Consider the following 22,514-nt stretch of genomic DNA (forward strand, 5'->3'; position numbering starts at 1 on the left):
TGAAATATGCAGCACTTTTTGGGCAATAAATCCAAACAGTGATAACTAGTGGTTCTCACTTCCATATCCTTAACAAACTGGTTTGAATATTTGCTTCATATAGTTTTCTACCATATGGTACAAGATTAGGTTGAAAAACCTCTTACTTTTTGAGTCATGAGATTTTTTATTAAGAAAGGTCATGGTAACGGAGGGAAAAGTAACAAAGGGAAAAATTGTTCAAACAAGTAGAAGGTGCAGGATTTTACATCATCTGTCAGCTTTTTTCTTCCGAATACTTTAATATTACTTCAAAATGAAAGGAAACTATTTCTATAAAATATGTCAGTCCTCCCAAGCAAATTTTTATCATTTTAAATTTTTTTTTTTTTTTAAATCATGTACCTTCATCAACAGTTCAAAGATGGAATAACACAAGATATGATGAAATACATCCATTTATTTACATGATTTGCAGGTCTTTGAAATTTGGGAATAATTTTTGTTCCATGTTTCATACATGGTCTGTTTAAAACATATGGAACTTTAGAACCAAAAATGGTACAGAAAAAAGGTCAACAGTTTCATAAACTAGAGTACATATGTATCTGTTCAATACATTTTTATATCAGATGCATTAACTTGAATTTTTGGCCTTGCAGTTTACTTCTGCTTGACCGGGACCATACGTTTGCGATGAGGAAACAACATTACAGCAAATGAGAAAATAGTGTAATACTGGCCCTTTAAAATAAATTAAACTAAGACTAAATTCAGACTTAACAACTTTACAACTGGCTGTAAATGTGATGAGGGCCGTCCATAGCGTACAGTTTGAATTTCCAAAGTGCTGTGTCATCCTGCAGAGCCTGGCCACCTCAGCTGCCCTCTGTCGGAGTGCGATGACCTCTGAGACAAATTGTGCTCAGGCAACACTGACTGCTCAATGAGGTGCTGCTTTGCCAAATTCACCGCTAAATACCCCCCAGTGCAAACGTAGCACTGTGCATTCCTATTAGCAGCTCTAACCAGGCAGAGACACTGCGCTGGAGCCGTGAGCACCGAAGAGCAGACCGTTGCAATAGGCCACTGGGTTAGTAGGTGCTTGTGCATTAACCCACACCTACAGTTATTGAGTCACATAGCAATACATTAAAACAGGTGGAAGGAGTGGTTATTCAGAAATATTAGTATTTCATATAATCTGAAAACCCTGAAATCAGCCTTCATCACTGCATGGTTTTGATAGACTCTAAATCCAAAACCTAGTCTCAAAGATTATTTTTATACAAATTTAACTACAATGTTGACAATAAAAAATATTTTAGCATAAAATAATAGCAGTTTCTGAGAATGATTCAAAAAATGGTCACTTTGTTTCTATGTGATTTGTTTTGTTTTCTAAATATATCTAGTTTTAAGGTATTGACTTTTTTGACAACCCTAACGCAGTTCAGAATATTTTTACATTCAATTGTATTTTATTTTTTATATTTTCTCGACAAACCAACAAAAATTCTGAGCAATTTCCACCATATTTGTTTTCATACAGGGTACTGTGTTTTGTTTCCTTGATTGTTTCCTCCATCTGTCAGCGTTCTACTGCGTGGGTAAGTTAGTCAAGGTTTTTACTTCTGCGAGTCGTTTGTGCAAATGGAGATTCTAACTCAACTTAATATTGCTTGCCGTTTTGTTTCACACCATATAATATTTATTATTAATTAATATTTGTTCTGTGTTTTAAAAAAGAAATTGTGCCTGCTGCCAGGAAGAACAAAAATATACAGTCTTAGCCATGCAGGGCCAGCTGAGGTTCTCCTCCCACATCGCTCCTTCTGTTGGAAAGTGCAGTCCTATTTACATGGCAACTGCTTCCCACACTGCTTAGAAATACACAATAGAGCAGCAATAACTGGAAATATTCTGGGCTTACATTATTCATAGACTATTTTTCAGATGCTTTCTTATTTAGCTGTGCAACAGAATGGATTTGGTCTTGTCTTATCACAGAACAGCTCAGTCTGAGAAGCCTTTTTATTAGAAAACTAAAGCAAGGCTATTAGCATATAACAATTACTTTGATTTCACTTCATCCTGAACACAACAATGATAAATGAGGTGTTACGAATTTTTATTTATTTATTTATTTTTTTATTTATGTTTTATTTCAAAACTGGAAACTTTTGCAAATAGTTGTGTTGTTGACTGAAGCTCTCAAGCATACATTATCAGTCTGGCTCAGTGCAGCAGCAAAATGTGTCTGAAAAGAAAAGTGCGTTCCATCTTGCAATGTCATTTTACTCCTCAATCTGTGATATCATTTTTCCAAATGTTATGCAAGAAGTTATGAAGAAAAACAAAACACTTTGGCTAAAACTTCGCTGCTTGTTTACAAATTTATTTATTTTTTTCTAACAGATGGTGGGGCTTTCATTCAGCAACTTCAGTGAGATAATCATGCTGGTCACCTGCAGTCCAGAAGGGTAAGGAAAGGTCCACTAATGTGCTCTGATTATCTATGGACAGAGCTGCTTGTACTACTAATAAATAAAGATGAATTAAAGTCGCTCATGGCGGTGATGGCTCTCACCCTGGCACTCACGTCCCTCCCACACGGCATGCTATTGTCCCTTCCCAACAGCTGCTCAGGCACACAGCTCCTGCATCAGAAAAATTACACAGTGCACCTTTAAATTTTTTGCAATTTGCCCTGCTGAACAACTATAGTAGGGGACGCTATAGTGTACATTTTTCATATTCTTTATAGTGTATTATATTCAGGTCAAGATCACGCATCAGTGATTCAAATTTCCTTCACGAGAATCAAGAGATGATTATTATTATTATTATTGTTGCTATCACTGTTCCAAATTTCATTTGCCTATGCCAGACTTTGCTTGTCCCCACTCCCACAGGGGTTCACTTCTAGACGGTGCTCTTGACTCCGGTCACTTTGGCCATTGTCGTGATGCCTGTTTATCAAATTTTGAATGGCCATGAAAAAAACATATAACTCTATCTGCTATAGATTTTATGTTAATAGGATTTTTGTAAACACTCAAAGACTTCTGTACAACTTAAACAAGGGCCTTTCAATGAAACCATAGAAACTGGTTGAATGTGACAAACACCAACTAAAAGTGTAGTAAAGAATATCCAGTGCAAAACAACAGAATATGGTATCTATGAAATATATTGTAGACTTGGACAATATTAGAAGGGCCAATCACCATGGAGACAACACATTAGATATTACCCATTCAAAGTCCTATATTACACAAAATGGATTCTCGTAAGCTTTAAATCATGCTATAATATTTTACCCCATCAAAAACATATCCAGAGTTTTGTTTCATTCACAAATGTTTGAGTAACTCTTTGTTATTAGTTTGTTTACATCTCCAAAGCTCAAAATTGTGCCTTAATGTGATGTCCTGCAGTGTTAGTTTTCATGTTAACAGCTGCCGTTATCCTTTGCTCAGTAGAGATTGACAATTTCAGGGAAATTATCCAAATGATTCTTGTGAAGGTGTATGGGTTTTAAAAACACAATGGAGGACTTCCTCACATGACATCACAAGGTGGAACAGGGTGGTTTCTGTTTGGGAAAAGAATTCAGCCTAAATATGCAGGTTTTGTATGTTAAACAGTTAAACGTGTGAATGAAACAAAACACAACTCCATAGCGTAATATGGGCCCTTTAAGATATTACCATTATCTAGATACAGTCAATACAGGACTGCAAATACAAACAGCAAAATCTCCCAGAGTATATTCTTTCTACTGGACATCATTGTGGATAATGCTTATAGAGAACATTCAAGCATACAAACCATTTTTATATCAAAACAGCAACAGTTAATTAAAAGAGCACAACCAGAAGGAGCTAGGCCCAGTTGGAAAAACACACAGCCTCCTTCATGAGAGGCTGAAATTGAATCCACTCCCTGCCTCAGTACAGTGAAGTCCAGTAAATGAAACATGCGTATAAAAAGAACATTATGGCACTTACCAGAAAATAAGGCATTAATATGCATTGTGTTTTGCATCATGGAGCCACCAGTCTTTACACGTTTTATCTCACTGTATCGTAATGAAGGCAGAAAATTCAATCAACCTCTGTGCCCTATGTTAAATCCCTGTGGTGTTTGACTAAGCAATGCTGTTTTAGTTCAAAAACAATGTGCCTCTGGGCCATCCAAACACACTATTCTTCGTAGCCACAGTATTTATGTCATGAGCTTACAGTAAATGAAAGAGCTGACCACTCTAGCTGATCAGTAAAAACATACATGCTAAAGGTTGTAAATAAAGTAAGCATATTGTTACTTCAGAATATTTTTACTCAAGTAGACGTTTTCCCTTTTGGCAGGAACTTTAGGAGTTGCTATATTTTTAGAGTTCTACATTAAATGATCTTATATTTCTTATATTAGAAACCAGCCGCATAGTGTGACCATATCTAGATAGATAAATCTCTAGGCCTGTGGCAATAAAAAAAATGCTGAAGTGCAGTGTCTTGCTTTAGTAAATATAGACTATAAACAATAAAGCAGAATTGTCCACAAAAAATATTTTTTATGTACAATATTGTTAAAAAACACAAACTGCAAAAAAAATAAATAAATACAGAATGCAACACTTGCATACTTAATTTGTTTCTATAATAAGTGATAGAAGTTCATAATTCAACCCCCTACAACTCAAATATAACCCAAATTTTCCCACTTGCACAAAGAAAAAGTCCTCAGAATAAATATTGACCCCAAAAAGTATTAATCCATATTTCATCAGTAAAGTATTTATTGTGACAGCCCTACCAATCACATCACAAATCACAACAGACAGACTACAATCAGTACCATTTGACACAACAATATAATCCAAAAATAAAATATGGTTCTACCACAAAAGACTGAACTCTGCTATAAACCATGTACTACTGTATTACTGACAGGATTGGCTGTGGGCTGTCGGGCTCCTGCTTAAAGCTCCCGAGCGGATCATTGGTGATTTCAAAACACTGGATCTCAGTTTGATGAAAATGATGAATTGCCAGCCTTATAGCGAACATAAAGTAAATGTAATTGTGAAAACGAGTAATTAGTGAATACAGTCTCAAGCGTCTGAAAGGCAAAGCATAGACAGGCAGCCAACAGAGCAGTGGGCACTTGTCCAGCTCATTCATGTCCTCATTAGGAAAGTGCAAGACCTGGAAGCGCACTAGCAGCATTTTCTGTCCTTTAGTGTCAGTGTGGTAGTTTGGTGAAGATGCTGAACAAGAGCATAATGCGTTTTGCTTGAGGGTGAATAAAGTGTGACACAAAAGAGGCTGGAAAAGTGTTCTGTCAATAGCGAGGGAAGAACAGGTCCTTTGAAATGTCCGGGGTAGAATCAGATTTTAGACAGGCTAAAGACAAGAAAGTGTGCTCAGCTAAATGGCAAATGAAAGGCAACACCGCGCGTCGTAGTCTGCAGAGTGGCGTGCTTGGCAGGGTTGCGTACTCTTGGCTGTGCACTGAGTGAGACTGCAGCAGGCAAACTGTTATCAATCATGGCATGAATTATAAAGGAGCCCTCTCATTATCGCTGCCAGTAGACAAAACACAAAGCGGAAATACATCGACACATGACAGGAGAATCAGTGTACAGTGGACAGGCTCATGATGGGCAGCGGAAACCATCAAATACGACAAAGGAAATGGCACAGTTACAGAAACTAGGGCCAAAAGAAAGGGTGGTTTCCGAGGAGTGGGTTACGAAGAGGTAATGGTGCCAACAAGTGAGACTGGTGTAGCGTACAAAACCATCCTGCTGCATAAGGCCCAGACTAAGGCTACGTTCAGACTGCAGGGCTTAATGCTCAATTCCGATTTTTTTTTGTGAAATCCGATGTTTTTGCGAGGTCGTTCACATTTCCAATTAAATGTGACTTGTATGTGACTCCAGTGTGAACAGTAAACGGCCCGAAAGTGTCCCACATGTGCACTGGAGACACGACGACGTCAACCACAGCAAGCGTGCTCTGTGTTTACAGAAGTTGTCCAAACATGGACGCAGCATTGAGCACCTGGAGATTTTAAAGTTCCTCTCGTACCGGAGCCAGAACATGAACAACTTACTTGTTTTAAACAGGAGAATGAGAAGGAGAAGGACGAGGTTTTTGGTCGTGGTGTTTTGTGGGACAGCGGCAGCAACGTCCGTTGAAAGTAGTGATGGGCATTTCATGAAATTTTCTTAATCGATCGTTGGAAGAATTAACGCTCGATTATCGATTAATCATTAATGTTTTTATATTAAAATGATCATCATTATTATTACTATCTGCACTACTAATCTGCATAAATAAATTCAACTTTACGACAAATAAACCGTAACCACTCTAGAGCCACATCAGTCCGTTTGACATTATAATGTGTTTAATTCAGTTTTGCACAACTCTCACAGAAACAAAACTTAAAACCGCATCACTAATTTGCATAAACTAAGCGAGATAAAACTACAGCTCTTGTGTCGCTGATGTGGTCAATTTCTGTTGGATTAAAAGACATGACTCAGGTGAACACAGGTTAGTGTGAACATATTTGTGTTTGTCAAAACCAGGACACTGTACGGGGGGAGGGAGGTGGGGACTCGTCATCCACATTGCGACTCTCACCTGGTAAAACTTTTTCCCACTGGACACCGAAACATATGTTCCTGCTTTATACACTGTGCACATGCACTCACACTTGTCCTGAACGCAATGGAAAGTGTGGAATTTCTTGTACAAGTCATCGTTAAATACACATTTGTGCTTCGGTACTTTGCAGACTGACCGACTGTTTGTGTCTCGCTCCTTCTGATGCAGAGACACATGTACACACCTGTTTGGTCACACTACACACAGCAACCTACATTCGATTTGTCGATTAAAATTAACGTAATCGATGAAATTCTTAATGATCAATTATCGATTAATCGATTAATCATGCCCATCCCTAGTTGAAAGGAACGTGTGGATGTGGAGACGGAGCCAAGAGTGGTGAGTGGTGATGTGCTTCACTTCAGTGACACAGAGTTCATTAACAATTTTCGCCGACTTCAGCGCAGTGACGTTTGTGGCTTGTTGATAATGTGTAGGTCGAATGAATGCGCTTTTTTTTCTGTCTGATTTAAAGCCTCAGTGGCAAAACAATAGCATAATTATAACCTATTTAGTCCCTTATCACAATGACAGTAAATATGAAATAGCTCATAGATAAAAGTGATAACATAACACAAGGGCTCTTTTACCACATAGCACTTGCTTGAACTGAGTCTACTCATAATACACATGCTGTAACACTTTAATTAGTGCTGTAATTATAGGATTACCACATTTTTTTGAAATCCTGAGAGAGCGACAGGCACCTCTGACTATTCATATGTTTTTCACAATATTAGGTCTAAACATGGTAGAATTTCCCAAATGCACTGTCCTATTTTTGACTTGGGTATAAATTGTCATTGGCACAGTTTTTTTATAGTACATTATAGTATAGCAGCTTTATAAGTAAACGTAATAGATGAGCTGGGACTGCTTGACTATTTAGGGCACAATTATTTTCATATTGGGAAACTGTCAGATGTATAGACCTACTATAATCTGATAGCCATTGGATTTATATAGCGCCTTTCAAGACACCTTTAACAGTGCATTATTCATTCACTCCACACTCAGTGCTGATAAGCAACTGTTGTAGCCACAGCTGCCCTGGGGCAGACTGACAGAAGCAAGGCTGCCAATCTGCATCCATCGGCCCCTCCAACCACTACTAATACACAGCGCATGCACCATTTTCTTACTAGGCAATGTGGGTGAAGTGACACAATGACCAGTTTTTGCCACTAGCGCCTCACTGTGGCACCTACAGTTCTCAGTTACGGGAATTTATTTTGGTTAAAACTTTGAATAGCGTAACAATGTTTAAAATTTGACTAAATGCACAGGCTTAATAGAATGTCAACCTGCCCAGTCTGAAACATTTGGAATTTATAACATTATTACCCAGTCTGATTTGAAGTTAACACACCACCCCACATGTCAGCAGCCCTATCACACACGATGGATTTAGAGCACTGTGTTCTGAAGTTGGCCGCTGAATTTCCACAGCTTGGATGCATTAGTTACACAGTCCAGACTGGCTTTGTGTGTGCAGTTAAGAGGACAGTTAATTCTCCACATGGCTGCTTTAGACGACTAGTGTGTACAAAGCCCACAGAGCAAACAGGGCTCATGTGCATTTAGAGATCAGAGCAAAGCAGAGTAAACGCCAAGCGGGACTGCGCCTGGATCTGCCTCCCAACCTGTCAGACCAGTCCAGGAGAACGGCAATGGTCCCAAAGTCTGCTGATTCTGCACAGACTGCAGTGGTTCTAGTCGAGCGAGTAAACACTTATATCCACAGGTACAAAAGCCATTAGTACAGGAGAAATATTAGACCAAATGGGTTTACAGCAGTGTTGAAAGACGTACTTGTGTAGAAAGTACAGATACCTGCTCTCAGGTGTCGTAAAGTAAAAGTAAAATGTATCCACTTTTAAATATATTTTTAAGTAAAGTATACATACCTCAGATTTATGCTTAAGTACAGTACTTTAACCACATTTTTCTATAACGCTTTTCCACCTGCAAGGCACTCAAAGCACTTTACAACAAGGAACCACTCACCCATTCATACACCAGTGTACGCAGACACTGTGGGGAAGGTGCATTAAGTGTCTTGCCCAAGGACACAATGACAGCATTCATCTGTGGGAGCTGGAATCACACCAGCCAACCTGCGGGTCAGTGGATCTGACTGCTCAACCGGTGATGTTTATGTCGAGAGCTGGAATCGAACTGCCAACCTTCAGATCAGTGGGCGAATGTTCTACCAACTGAGCTACTGCCACTACTTTATTTGTCACCACTTACTCTGCAGTCAATTCACCCCGCTACCTTTTAAACCATGAGAGGAAACAAATACAGCAGTATTAATAATATGAAGAGGACTTCACACTTCTCTGTTATCTGTTGTATTTTTATTATTTTTTTCTAATTTAGACTTGTTCATGTGGAATTATTATTCTGTGTAAGAAGACAAAATCAGTGTCCGTACTACTAGGCTAGTAGCAACACTAAAATTCGGGTAACTGTAAGATCGGGTTAGCCTTCTCTCAAATGTTAATGCTCCCGGGCATGTATAAGATCTACACTCTGAACTGAATCCCAATTTGAAAACAAAATCACTAATCTAATCCTCATTCCTTCACTTGTTAGAAAAGTCTGTATAATCCAAAATCTTGCTGTCTAAAAAAAAGCATTAAGCTCCACAAATATCCGGCATTAGAACACCAAATGAATCTAATGTGTTAATTTGCAAATCTTAGCAGCCCCACTGTGAAAGAGCTTAAAGGGCCCATATTATGGTATTTTCTGATCTATGTTATAATGTTGGTTCCTCATCAAAAACTTATTACAAGTTTTGATTTGTTTCATGTACACATGTCTAACACACAAAACCTACATATTTAGACTGAATTCATCTCTCAAAAGGAAAACACTCTGTTCCACCTTGTGATGTCATGTGGTAATACACTCCCCTGTGTTTTTAAACTCCATACACCTTCACTAGAATTATTTGGATCATTTTAACCCTGGATTTCTACTGAACTAAAGATAAAAGTTGGCTGTTATCTTCAAATTATCGTTTCATGATATTACAAGGAGCATTTTGAGCTTTAGAGATGTAGACAGACTTATAATAAAAGATACTCAAACATGTGAGAATGAAACAAAACACAACCCCGGGTATGTTTTTGACGAGGGAACAACATTTTAACATGGCTTAAAGCTCACAAGAGACAATTTTGCATAATACAGGACCTTAAATTCAGCAATGACTATTTCTCCATTTCTGACGTAAACATATTGACTGCAGTACAATACCAACCTGATCACCATTGCATTCACTGAAGACCCCCCTCCCTTGTCTGCAATGCAATCAGAACAAAGTGAACGTGAATCCCCCCCATGGGTAGACTAAATCCAGCCGCATCCCAGTGGCTGATTAGCGGTCAAGTACAATGCAAAGGTCAGTGGTGTTCTTTTGAGAGGGGCAGGTCTCGTTAACCACACACAGGCTAGAGCATTTTAATCAAAGCCCAGTTACCAGGAGACATGGGCATTCTGTTGAGTCTGAATTGACCATTACAACAACATGAGGCTCAATCAAGTACATGTCATTCACTGTAAATCAAGTCTCTCAGCTGACATCTTTTCAGTATCAAACTCTGTCTTAAAGAGGAGATATTACACGTCATCGACTTTTTTGGAGCTTTCTGCCATGTTATAACATTGTTCCCTCAATCAAAAACATGCCCAAAGAGGTTTTAGATGTCAACCATGCATGTAATTTATCAATCTCTCTCTCAGGGTCTCTCTGGGACATATACAAAGTGCTTTTTCAGGACAAGAAAGTGTAAAAACTATAATATTGCAGTGTAATTAAATATAGTTTAGTTTTGTTTGGGCATTATTTTACTACTGCACCAGGCTGTTGACACTGCATTTGCTCTTAACATAACAAAACATTTGCACTTTTGTTGAAAAATTAAGACAAATGACTAGCTAATATTTCTGTTATACTTGTTATTGTAAGCATAAGCTCAAAATCATGAGCCCTTCTATAATATTGTGATTGTTCCCATATTATCAGAATTAGGGATGGGCATGATTAGTCAATTAATCGATAATTGATCATTAAGAATTTCATCGATTACGTTAATTTTAATCGACAAACCGAATGTAGGTTGCTGTGTGTAGTGTGACCAAACAGGTCTGTACATGTGTCTCTGCATCAGAAGGAGCGAGACACAAACAGTGGGTCAGTCTGCAACGTACCAAAGCACAAATGTGGATTTAACGATGACTTGTACAAGACACTTTCCGTTGCGTAGGGGACAAGTGTGAGTTCATGTGCACAGTGTACAAAGCAGCACATATGTTTCTGTGTCCAGTGGGAAAAAGTTTTGTCAGGTGAGAGTCGCGCAATGTCGATGACGAGTCCCCACATCCCTCCCCCCGTACGGTGTCCTGGTTTTGACAAACGCAAATCTGGTCACACTAACCTGTATTCCACTGAGTCATGTCTTTTAATCGGCAGCGACACAAGAGCTGTAGTTTTATCTTAGTTTATGCAAATTAGCGATGCGGTTTTAAGCTTTGTTTCTGTGAGAGTTGCGCAAAACTGAATTAAACACATTCTAATGTAAAACGGCTGATGTGGCTCTAGAGTCGTTACGGTTTATATGTCGTAAAGTAGAATTTATTTCTGCAGATTAGTAGTGCAGATCGTAATAATAATGATGATCATTTTAATATAAAAATGTTAATGATTAATCGATAATCGATCGTTAATTCTTCCGACGATCGATTAAGAAAATTTCATCGAATGCCCATCCCTAATCAGAATCAGTATCATAGTATGAGGTTCATAACGAAATATGGTATTTTGAGATTTGGATACTGTTAAATCCCTAGTGAACATATGGTATAAAAGACATCGCACAGCAACCCTGTTAAGCTATTCATTTTGTCTTTGATCGAGTATAATATGACCTCCTCTCTTGAAACACAATGCTAAATTAATTTGCTGCAAGAGACTAAAATAACTATATTCCTTGCACAGCATGAATAAACAGCTGGAAAGAAGTGACAACTGTTTCCTCAAATGAACCAGTCGGGTTTGTGTGAAATGCAAAAAGCCTGACTGAGTTGCGTTTCGGTATCACTGCACTACATCAAAGACAACAGCATGATGAGCCTCATCCTCGAGAGGCAGGGATTTGGGCACAGAAGGGGGCAGCCCACTGGATGTCGATGTAGCATGAAAAAGACTGTGGAATAAAAAAATAAATAAAATAAGGAAACCCATGCGCCAAGCTGCTGAGTCACTGTCCCAAGGACTTATTATAGCACAGTTAGAAAGAAGAAAGGAAGAAAGTTTGGTGTTAGAAAATGTCCGTTGTTGTCAATTAGTAATCTGTACTGTAAAAATCAGGACACAAGCTGCTCTGTTATTGTGCCATGATAGCAAGTTCAGGTTGCCCTATAATTCAAATAATACAGCACTGCACAATGCAAATAATACTGGAAAACGTTTATAGTATAGTATAGTATATATAGAATACTGTGAACTGTGGCAGTGGCACAATATAAGGTATTCACTAATAAAATGTGCACAATTTAGGATGGCCTATTTTTAAATAGAATATAAAGAACCATGGTAACATTTTAAAATCAATCCTAAAACGTGTGAGATGGGTGATGGGTGAAATGGGTGAGATTTTATATAGTCATATAGTCATACAGTGAACATATTTTACGGTCAAAAAGTCTTTGTAGTTTTAGGAAATATTTAATTAGACTATGGATGGACTACTTAACATGCCTTTCTTCCAGCATTGGTGTAGAAGGCATTCTGCTATAAACACAATGCATAAATGTTGTATAGAAACTAAAGTTGTGGGTTTTATAGTGTGCCTGGCCTGTTGCAGCTTCAGAAGGACAAACTAAAGTGCCAAATCATGTGTGAAGAGCTGCCTCACTGAAGGTGGCAAACAGAACGGAGAAATAAAGTGTCTCATGCCATGTAATAGGCTCCTGTCCTCACCCTGGCTCCCACAGACTGATGCAATGTGAAGAAGGCAGTAAATCGCCTCACAGCAGCCAGTGTTGAGTAAAAAAAAAAAAAAAGCTAAAAATAAAGCCCCGATAAGACACAGTGCAGCCATAGTGCTTCTGGTTTGCCAACACAATAAAAAATGACTGACCGCAGTAAATGTGATATAAATGTGATGACAAGACAACTGTAACACAAAGAACACAATTCAACACAAAAAGGACTCTGGCAAATAAAGTGCTGTTTATTTAACCCTGCCCTCATTTTATGTTTAGCACTTAAATATAGCTACCTGTTAATATTATTTTTCATCCAAGTAATACAAGCCATAACTTAACTTAATCTGACTATCCCTCATTTTATATAGGTAAAATAATCATAATCCAAGGACAGTGTTTGGAAGTAATTAAATACATGTAGGCTACCAAAACTACATATGTGCCCGGTCAAGCAGAAGTAAACATCAAGGCCAAAAATTCAAGTTAATGCATCTGATATAAAAATGTATTGAACAGATACATATGTACTCTAGTTTATGAAACTGTTGACCTTTTTTCTGTACCATTTTTGGTTCTAAAGTTCCATACGTTTTAAACAGACCATGTATGAAACATGGAACAACAATTATTTCCCAAATTTCAAAGACCTGCAAATCATGTAAATAAATGGATGTATTTCATCATATCTTGTGTTATTCCATCTTTGAACTGTTGATTTGCTTGGAAGGACTGACATATTTTATAGAAATAGTTTTCCTTTCATTTTGAAGTAATATTAAAGTATTCGGAAGAAAAAAGCGACAAATTATGCAAAATCCTGCACCTTCTACTTGTTTGCACAATTTTCCCTCTGTTACTTTTCCCTCCGTTACCATGACCTTTCTTAATAAAAAATCTCATTAGTCAAAAAGTAAGAGGTTTTTCAACCTAATCTTGTACCAAATGGTAGAAAACTATATGAAGCAAATATTCAAACCAGTTTGTTAAGGATATGTAAGTGAGAACCAAGAGTTATCACTGTTTGGATTTATTGCCCAAAAAGTGCTGCATATTTCATTCCCTCCGTTATCGACTTGAGTTTTTAAATTTTTTGTCAACAACTTGAAAGAATATCACAGGTTTAACTTTACCCTGTTGGAGTGTAACTCTTTCCTACATTCTGACACTTTACTTATTTCAATAGTCCCTCTAGTTTCTGAATAAGAGACATTTGAATGTCAAAAATCTGCCCCTGTTTCCCTCCGTTACTGCTTGACCTACTCAGATCTATACTCATCTATACTCAGATTTATACCGGCTTCACACTGTCACACGTTGCCTTTGAGTTCTTTTCTGTGGGGTGTCATTGGGATTAAATAATAGTTAAGGGATATTTTCTGGTCATAGTTGGCCCACAAAGTCTCAGAATGTTTGAACTTTTATTTATACAGAGCTGTTCTGTAGTTACATGTGAGCTAACCAGCAGCTACATAACACATTTGGATCAGTTTTGTCTTACTTTTAGGGGTGTCAAATTATCGCGTTAATTGCGATTAATTAATTACAGTCATATTTAGCGCGTTATGTTTTTTAATCGCATTAATCTCATTTTTAATCTCTAACTTTACTGTTTCTGTATGCGAGTTGCTTTATTATAAAACCTGTTTTTATGTGTTGTTGGGACAACAACACACACACAAAAAACACATTTATAAATTTTTTTTATTTCGGTAATTCCACTCATTGTCGGAAACCCACACAAAACGCGCGCAGTAAGAGCGACGTAAACGTCACATTGGCGGCGTCAGTCGCACAATGGACGAGGTGGAAGAGCCAGTAGAACAGAGTCAGCAGTGCACAGGTAAAAACACACATTCGTGTTTTGGAAATTATTCTCCCGACGTGAAATATAAAAGAAAATAACAAATATAATATCGCCTGAAAACAACCTGCATAGACTCATGATGTCTGCACTACTGTCCTATAGTGACCTGCCACATGAGGGGACACACACACAAACACACACAAACAAACACACACAAACACAAACACACACCTTCATCATCGTCATTACCCTGAGAACGCGTGGACCACGTTTCCTTCCGTAGTTACTGCGCGGACACCGACGTGCTCCGTGCGCCGCGTGTGGATCGTGTTTTCTCGCGTACGCTGCGTAAACCGCGCGCTTCCTCCTGTGCGCCTCTAAACCAGAACTAACACCAAGACTAAAACCAGGACTAATCCAGTCCAGGACTAAACCAGGTCTAAAAGTTATTATGTTCAGATTTCCTCGTCTTTGCTACTTTACAGCAAACAGTTTCTTATTCATGGAGACTTGGGCTCAACAGCCAAATTGAAGAGATTTGTTGAACAATAAATGACTTTATAAAGTCACTTTTTTTAATCTATATCAGTCTTTTGATCTGCCACAATAATGTAATAATGAATTTAAATGAAAATACCTCAAATTGAAGGCTTTTCTCAGCAATTTTTAGGTGAGATTAAAATGAGATTAATTAGATTAATTAATTACAGATCATAATTAATTAGTCTCTCAATTTTTTTAATCGCATGACAGCACTACTTATTTTATTTTGGTTTAAAGGAAATAAATACTGCTTTCAGCCTCTGCTTTGGTATCAGTTGATATCGGAGATGGGCATATACCCTAGTATCGAAATCGGTATCAGAACTGAAAAAGCTGGATCGGTGCATCATTTTATATATATATATATATATATATATATATATATATATATATATATATTATATATATATATATATATATATATATATATATATATACATATATATAGTTGGGGACATAAATAATATTCAGATTTTCCTTAAAACTTTAAATTGTTCCATAGAGTGATCTAAACTGAGTGATTCAAATAGAGATGAAATGCTTGAAGATGAATAATGATTTTTGGTGGTATTCAGAATACAGTTTCCTAAATTAAAAGAATACATCCTGGTAGTTTTAGTTGTTAACTGTACAGTATTAGTGAGAAAAACAGAGGACACTGCTCTTGTGGTGAGCACATTTGTGATTTTTATCTAAATTAATACATCACAAACAGCACAACAAAAAGCAAGCTGTTTGTAATTATATGTCATGTTTTTACACAATAATATAATGCAACTCAGTACAAAAGTATCTCAAGTAGGAATGTAACAATAACCACAATATCGTGATATCGTATCGTCAAAGTTCTCACAATAATATCGTGGACCATCACAATATATCGAATTACAAGTCTCTGCTTAAATTAAGAATTATGGTGCAACAATAGGTAAAAAAGACAGGGGGAACTACATAGACCATGATCCTTTGCTCCATTTCAGTGTAGACTACAAGAAAAGTCTTAGTTCTTTGGATTAAGTCTTGTCAAGGCATTTTAAAAGGAAAAAGTAGCATATTCACAGTTTTAGCTGTTTAGCCTCCATAAAATATCGCAAGAAATATCAAAGCATGAGATGTATATTGTAAAAATTTCATACCAAGAGATTTTACATCCCTAATCATGAGTCTCCCCACCGTATTGTGAGCTTTCCCATGATACTGCAATAAATATCGTACCGTGAGGTTCATACCGTTACAATATTGTTTCGTGAGACTTGGATATCGTTACGCCCCTAATCTCAAGTATTCAGAATACAGTAGTCTGATTGGACCTTGCATCAGAGAACATAACAAAACATATTTTCATTTGGATATTCAGGATTTTGTAACTAAATTAATTTTTAAAGTCTATTATTTTGGCATTCGTTTTCTGACTGACTGAACCAATCAATTCTGAATTCACCTGTTCTTCTTATGTTTTGAACAGTATACAATGGATATGAATGATGAATATGAAGATAATTACTTTTCAATAGATGAATTATACTTAAATTCTTTTACTTGTATTTAAAAATCAGCACTCCAAATCAGGCTTGCACAACATCAACACAATTTCTATAGACTGCATTCACAATTGCACACAGACAACACTAGTATAAAGTATTAAATCAGAAACTAAGGCTACATTCAGACTGCAGGGCTTAATGCTCAAATCAAATTTTTTTGTGAATTCTGATGTTTTTGCGAGGTCGTTCACATTTCCAATTAAATGTGACTTGTGTGTGATCTCCTGTGTGAACAGTAAACGACCCGAAAGTGTCCCGCATGTGCACTGGAGACACGACGACGTCAACCGCAGCGAGCGTGCTCTGTGTTTACAGAAGTTGTCCAAACATGGACGCAGCATTGAGCACCTTTTTAGCGATTTTAAAGTTCCTCTCGTACCGGAGCCAGAACATGAACAACTTACTTGTTTTAAGGAGGAGATTGAGAAGGAGAAGGACGAGGTTTTTGGCCGTGGTGTTTTGTGGGACAGTCTGTTGAAAGGAACGTGTGGATGTGGAGACGTAGCCAAGAGTGGTGAGTGGTGATGTGCTTCACTTCAGTGACACGGAGTTCATTAACAATTTTCACCTACTTCAGCGCAAAATAGTGACGTTTGTCGCTTGTTGATAATGGATGCGCTTTGGACGTTCACACTGAAGGCACATGCCAAAGATCAGATATGTATTGGTTTTAGGAGCACATATCCAAGTGTCCTGGGTCACATTTGAAAAAATCGGATCTGTGTCATTCAGACTGACATTAAAAGATCAGATACAGGTCACATAGGGGCCAAAAAAAATCGGATTTGGGTCACTTCAGGCTGCAGTCTGAACGCAGCCTAAGACAGGACTAAAAGAAGACTAAACCAGGACTAGAAGAGAACTAAACCAGGACTAGAACAGGTTCAGGCCCTGTCATCAGCACTAAACTTGGCTCAAACCTCAGATGATATTCACGTCACGACTTCAGCTGATAATGCTGTAGTGCTTTGTGGTACTACTGTATAGATACATGAGCTGCTAATCGATGAGGGCGCCACCACAGAGGTCTTAAGTATCAGGGAGAGACTGTGTAAACAAATTACACTGTGGAAAGTTGGCACAAATCTGTTCCTGAGTGCTCTCTTCACTATGAAACACAAGCTTTCATTTTAAATACTATTTGATTTTTTTCACGATTCTACCACAAAAACATAACAGCATAACAGGTCCTATATTACACAAAATTGACTCTGAGATTTAAGTTATGTCAGAATGCTGTTACCTCATCAAAAACATACCTTGAGTAATCCTTTATTATTAGTCTGTCTACATCTCCAAAGGTCGAAATGCTCTGTTCCACCTTGAAGCAGTAGGTTTACGTTAACAGCTACTCTTTACATTTTGTTCAGTAGAGATTGGAATTTCAGAAATGATCCAAACATTTCTAGTGAAGGTGTATGTAGTTTAAAAACATAGAAGTGCACTTCCTGTATTGCCATATAACATCACAAGAGATTTGTGTGTTAAACATATGTGAATGAAAGAAAACATTAACACGTTTAATGAATTGTTTAATGTTTGTGATAAAGAAACACCATTATAATATAGATTTTAAAATAGCGTAATATGGGCCCATTAATGAAAGTTGACAGAAAACATTAATACTGTATCTGTTACATAAAAGTAAAAAATTAGCTTTTAACAGTAAAGGGCATAACAAATGATGAACTTCTTTAAGGCTAGGCTTTCAAAGGGCTCTCTGATCACACCGGCCACTTTAGGATATTTATGTATTCATTTGTACCATTCAATAACTTCTACTCTATCGGAGCAGAAATAGATCCCATTAAAAGCATTTGGATTGTCTCTTACTTAAGCCACAGCCTGAAATAGAAATATCCTCCAAGCAACTAAACACATTTTGATGATGGAGATGTCTCAAGTAATTTCTTCACAAGTGAATTGTGTTTATGTCTGAGTTTGAGTGTGTTGTTTTGTCTCAGACCTGCACTTTGATTTTCCAAACTTTATTTTTGCTCAAGGCAGAGTTGCAGACTTTCTCCATAGTCACTTCAGTTTCCTATCTTAACCCAAAACATACACAATATAGGCAAATCCTCCAGCACTGCATGGTAATCCAGACCAAGAACTTTAGCTGTGGAAAATATAGCAGCATTTCACTTCTTTGTTCCATTATGTTACTGCAGTAAGCATGAAATCTTAACGTAATCCAGTAGTGAAAACTGGACCTTGAGGTAATGGCACAATACACTCCCAATAATGACTTCACCACTTACGAACAAACTTGTGAGAATACATTACGGTAAATATATGACCATAACTGACTAAATTATCCTTTAGTTGATTAATCAGTCGATGGTGTCTTATTCTACCAAAATTTTTAGTAGCTGACTAATTATTATATAATTTAGATTATAAGGATCTGCATGGGATAACTGGTTTAGAATGGATTAGTTAGTGAGTGAGGATGTTATTTTAGGATTTGGTATTTTTTGGAATTTATATGTAAAAAGATTAAACTGAAATTTAATCTGTCTTTATATAAATACATTGTTTCCTAGTGCTTTTTCAGCATAAATAGTTGTTTTTGAGTCAGATACACAGAAATATATAATACTTTTCGGAGCTAATTGACTAATTGATCGGCAGGACATGTTTTCAGTCAACCAAGAATTTCTTTATTTAACTACAACGCTAGAAAACGGAGCACTAAAATAATGCCCTTATGTCTAAGTATATAAAATCTATATTCAGACAAGGATATTTTAAAAGGTAAATGAGTGGATTCATAGCCTACAGCAATGACAGCCAGGCGCACCACACATAGCTCACAACCTGTTGAGTGATCATCTATTCAGGGAGCAGTATGACCTCATCCTATTATGCAGCATTTTCACAATAAACAATGATTGGCAAGATGGCAACCAAATGTGTATTCTCCATCCAGTGCTCGTGCTCAGATTTCCAGCAGGGAAGTCAATGGCAAAGTTAAGTGTGTGGAATGATTCGATCCAATGGAACGCGGAGTCGGGCGGGTATGGCTTCAGACGCCTATACAAGCTGATTTGAATTGCAAATGGCCACAGGTAGCATGCTGGGTTGGGATGCGGAGTCCCAGCAGCGCCCCGGAGCGTCTGAACTTGCAAGCAAACACCACTGACTGCTTTTTTAGTGATCTCAAACAACAAAGTAGAGACATGTGATATACCAGAACTGGTGTTAGATATAGAGAAGTGGTTATGATTTGACTGGCAACAAGTAAACAACAGCACTGTAGTTTTCAAAAGAGGTTTCTTACCTTGAGGAAATAAATGTCTACTTTTAGAGTCTATTTTTAGGTGAAATTATGAGATTATGTTATACTTTCATTAATTTCAATATTGTGTGGTTGTGACTAGGATATCTCAGCTGCTTAAAGGTCCTATAATTACAGAAATTTGACTCATGTGAGCTTTAAGCCATGTTATAATGTTGTTACATCCTCAAATACATACCTGGAGTTGTGTTTTGTTTCATTCACACGTTTGAGTAATCTTTTATTATTTGTTTGTCTACATCTCCAAAGATCGAAATGCTCTGCTCCACCATGTGATGTCCTGAAGCGGTCAACAGCTCCTTTTATTTTTAGTTCAGTAGAAATGGACATTTCCAGGGCTGAAATTAAACATGTGATTCTAGTAAAGGTGTATGGAGTTTAAAACACAGTGGAGCACTTCCTGTATTATCACATGACATCACCATTTTCTGTTTGAGAGAAAAACTCTGCCTAAATACGCAGGCTTTGTGAGTTAAACATGTGTGAGAGAAAAAAAACACAACATTCAAATTAGGAACGACGTGTACTGTTTGTTTTTGTTGGGTGTGGGAGATTTGAAGCACCTAAATGAAATCGCATTCCAGGTTATACTAACTCTTGATCGGCAAAAGCAACTCCCATGTTTGTAATAGTTTTGTAACCACTCTTGTTAAGTCAAACTAGTGACTCAGGCTTCCAGTGGCAATTCAACAAAGCTATTATTATGTGCAAACAGCCTTGCCTTTCAACAGAACTGAACAAACTTGTGTTGCAGCAGTGGGTAATGCTCAGAACTAGATAGAGCATACCTTATGAAATTACAGCTGACTTTATTTAAATAGATTGTTTGCCATTATTGAAAGACGGAGGCGGCATAATAAGGGGAGAAATGCAGCTGTAGGATAATCTGCCAATAGAATCCAGAGTTTGACTGAAACTCCTATTGACTGACCTCTTGAGTCACTCCGAGAAATAGTCCACGTGCATGTTTGGGCTGCTACGTGCCCCTTTTGATAATGAATCTCAAAGCGTGCTGTGCTGACCTGACCGGAGCCATTCCCCTCCATAGCCAGTGTTGGGGAGTAACAGATTACATGTACCGGAGTTATGTAATCAGAGTACAAATTATGAGTAACTGTATTCAGTTACAGTTACTGTTTCAGTGAGTGGTAATTGGATTACAGTTACTTTGTTGAAATAAATGGATTACATGGTGGTATTTTCCTGTTTTCACATTTTGGGCTAAACTAAGTCTAAACCAGGACTAAACCAGGTCTAAACCAGGACTAAAACCAGGACTAAAACCAGGACTAAACCAGGACTAAATCAGGACTAAACCAGGTCTAAACCAGGTTTAAATGAGGTCTAAACTAGGTCTAAACCAGGTCTAAACCAGGACTAAACCAGGACTAAACCAGGTCTAAACCAGGTCTAAACCAGGACTAAACCAGGACTAAACCAGGTCTAAACCAGGTCTAAATGAGGTCTAAACTAGGTCTAAACCAGGACTAAACCAGGGCCAATTTGAAGAGAACAAACAAGAATTTTTGTTTTAAAAACATGACAATATCAAGTAATCCAAACTATTCAGATTACGTTACTCACTTTAAGTAATTTAATGGATTACGTTACAAACTACATTTTGGGGTATGTAATCTATAATCTGTAGGGGAATACATTTGAAAAGTAACCTTCCCAACACTGTCCATAGTCCACATGCCTTCTGTAACTCAACATGGACGGTCCAAAGTTGAGAGAAGATGATCCCAAAAGCTACATGTCCGAGCAAGTTCTCAAGCAGACATCTTCACGCTATAACTTGACACAGCAGAGGACGCACGGTATATCACAATGTAAACACTTATTGTTTGCTAAAGTCAAGCAGTGGGTGGTTATTGAGAATATTGACATGCTTTTACGCAGATTCTGACCAGGCCTATGTTGTGTTGCATAATTAGACATGGGTGTGCTAGGGATAAAGTGAAGCCATTGCTAAATCCAGTTTGACTTGACAGCTCCAACTGAAATGGGATCAAATCTGAGGGTGCAGCTCAACTTCCATCAAGGTTACAACTACAACGCACACGAGAACGCGTAACTTGGTTTTACAAGTGCAGGCCTTCTTTCAAGTGCTAGTGCATATCAAATGATGTTACAACGTGCCCTTGCTTCTCCCCGTTCACATGACCAGCTCTGGTGTAGTCCGGAGAGCAGCTGCGGCTTCATTAAATGCATTTTCACTGCAGTACACAGAAACAAAGACAGCGTACCGACGACATCATCCAAAGCGACAATTTATCCATCTCGCAACACATTCAACAAATCCTCACCACGCACAGCCAGCGACGCGGAGGAAGTGGATAGGGCAGAATAAGAAACACGAACATGAATATTTGAACATACCCTCCTGTCAGAAGGACATCCAGGGGAGAACCATGAACGGCGCGCACCGGGAGGTCAGTACTCCAACAGTCCTGCTTCGGTCGCTGGATACAGTATGGGGCGAAGGCTGTGCGTCGGTGTTTTGCCGGTGAAAAGCCTAATGAGAGAAGCGAGGAGGAGGGAAAGAGAGCCAGAGGGAGGGGACGCTGTCAGATGCAAGGCAGCAAAAAGGGAGGAACACAAGCCCTCACCCAGTCTCTGTCAGCCCGGTGTGTTCAATGACTAAAGAGTTTTTCTGT

The 22,514-nt window shown here is 37.9% G+C and overlaps 1 protein-coding gene across 1 annotated transcript in view; it reads right to left on the minus strand.

Moving 5' to 3' along the window:
• Positions 1–22,514, minus strand: part of LOC110170200 (band 4.1-like protein 1) — a 104,078-nt gene extending 81,564 nt beyond the window's left edge. Inside the window, 1 exon segment of the mRNA XM_020935831.2 lies at positions 22,237–22,514. The gene's annotated coding sequence lies outside the window, so the exon portion shown is untranslated.

Source organism: Boleophthalmus pectinirostris, unplaced genomic scaffold (assembly GCF_026225935.1).
Source record: "Boleophthalmus pectinirostris isolate CB_2022bp ecotype Guang Dong unplaced genomic scaffold, ASM2622593v1 HiC_scaffold_3, whole genome shotgun sequence".
In the NCBI taxonomy this organism is placed as follows: Eukaryota; Metazoa; Chordata; class Actinopteri; order Gobiiformes; family Gobiidae; genus Boleophthalmus; species Boleophthalmus pectinirostris.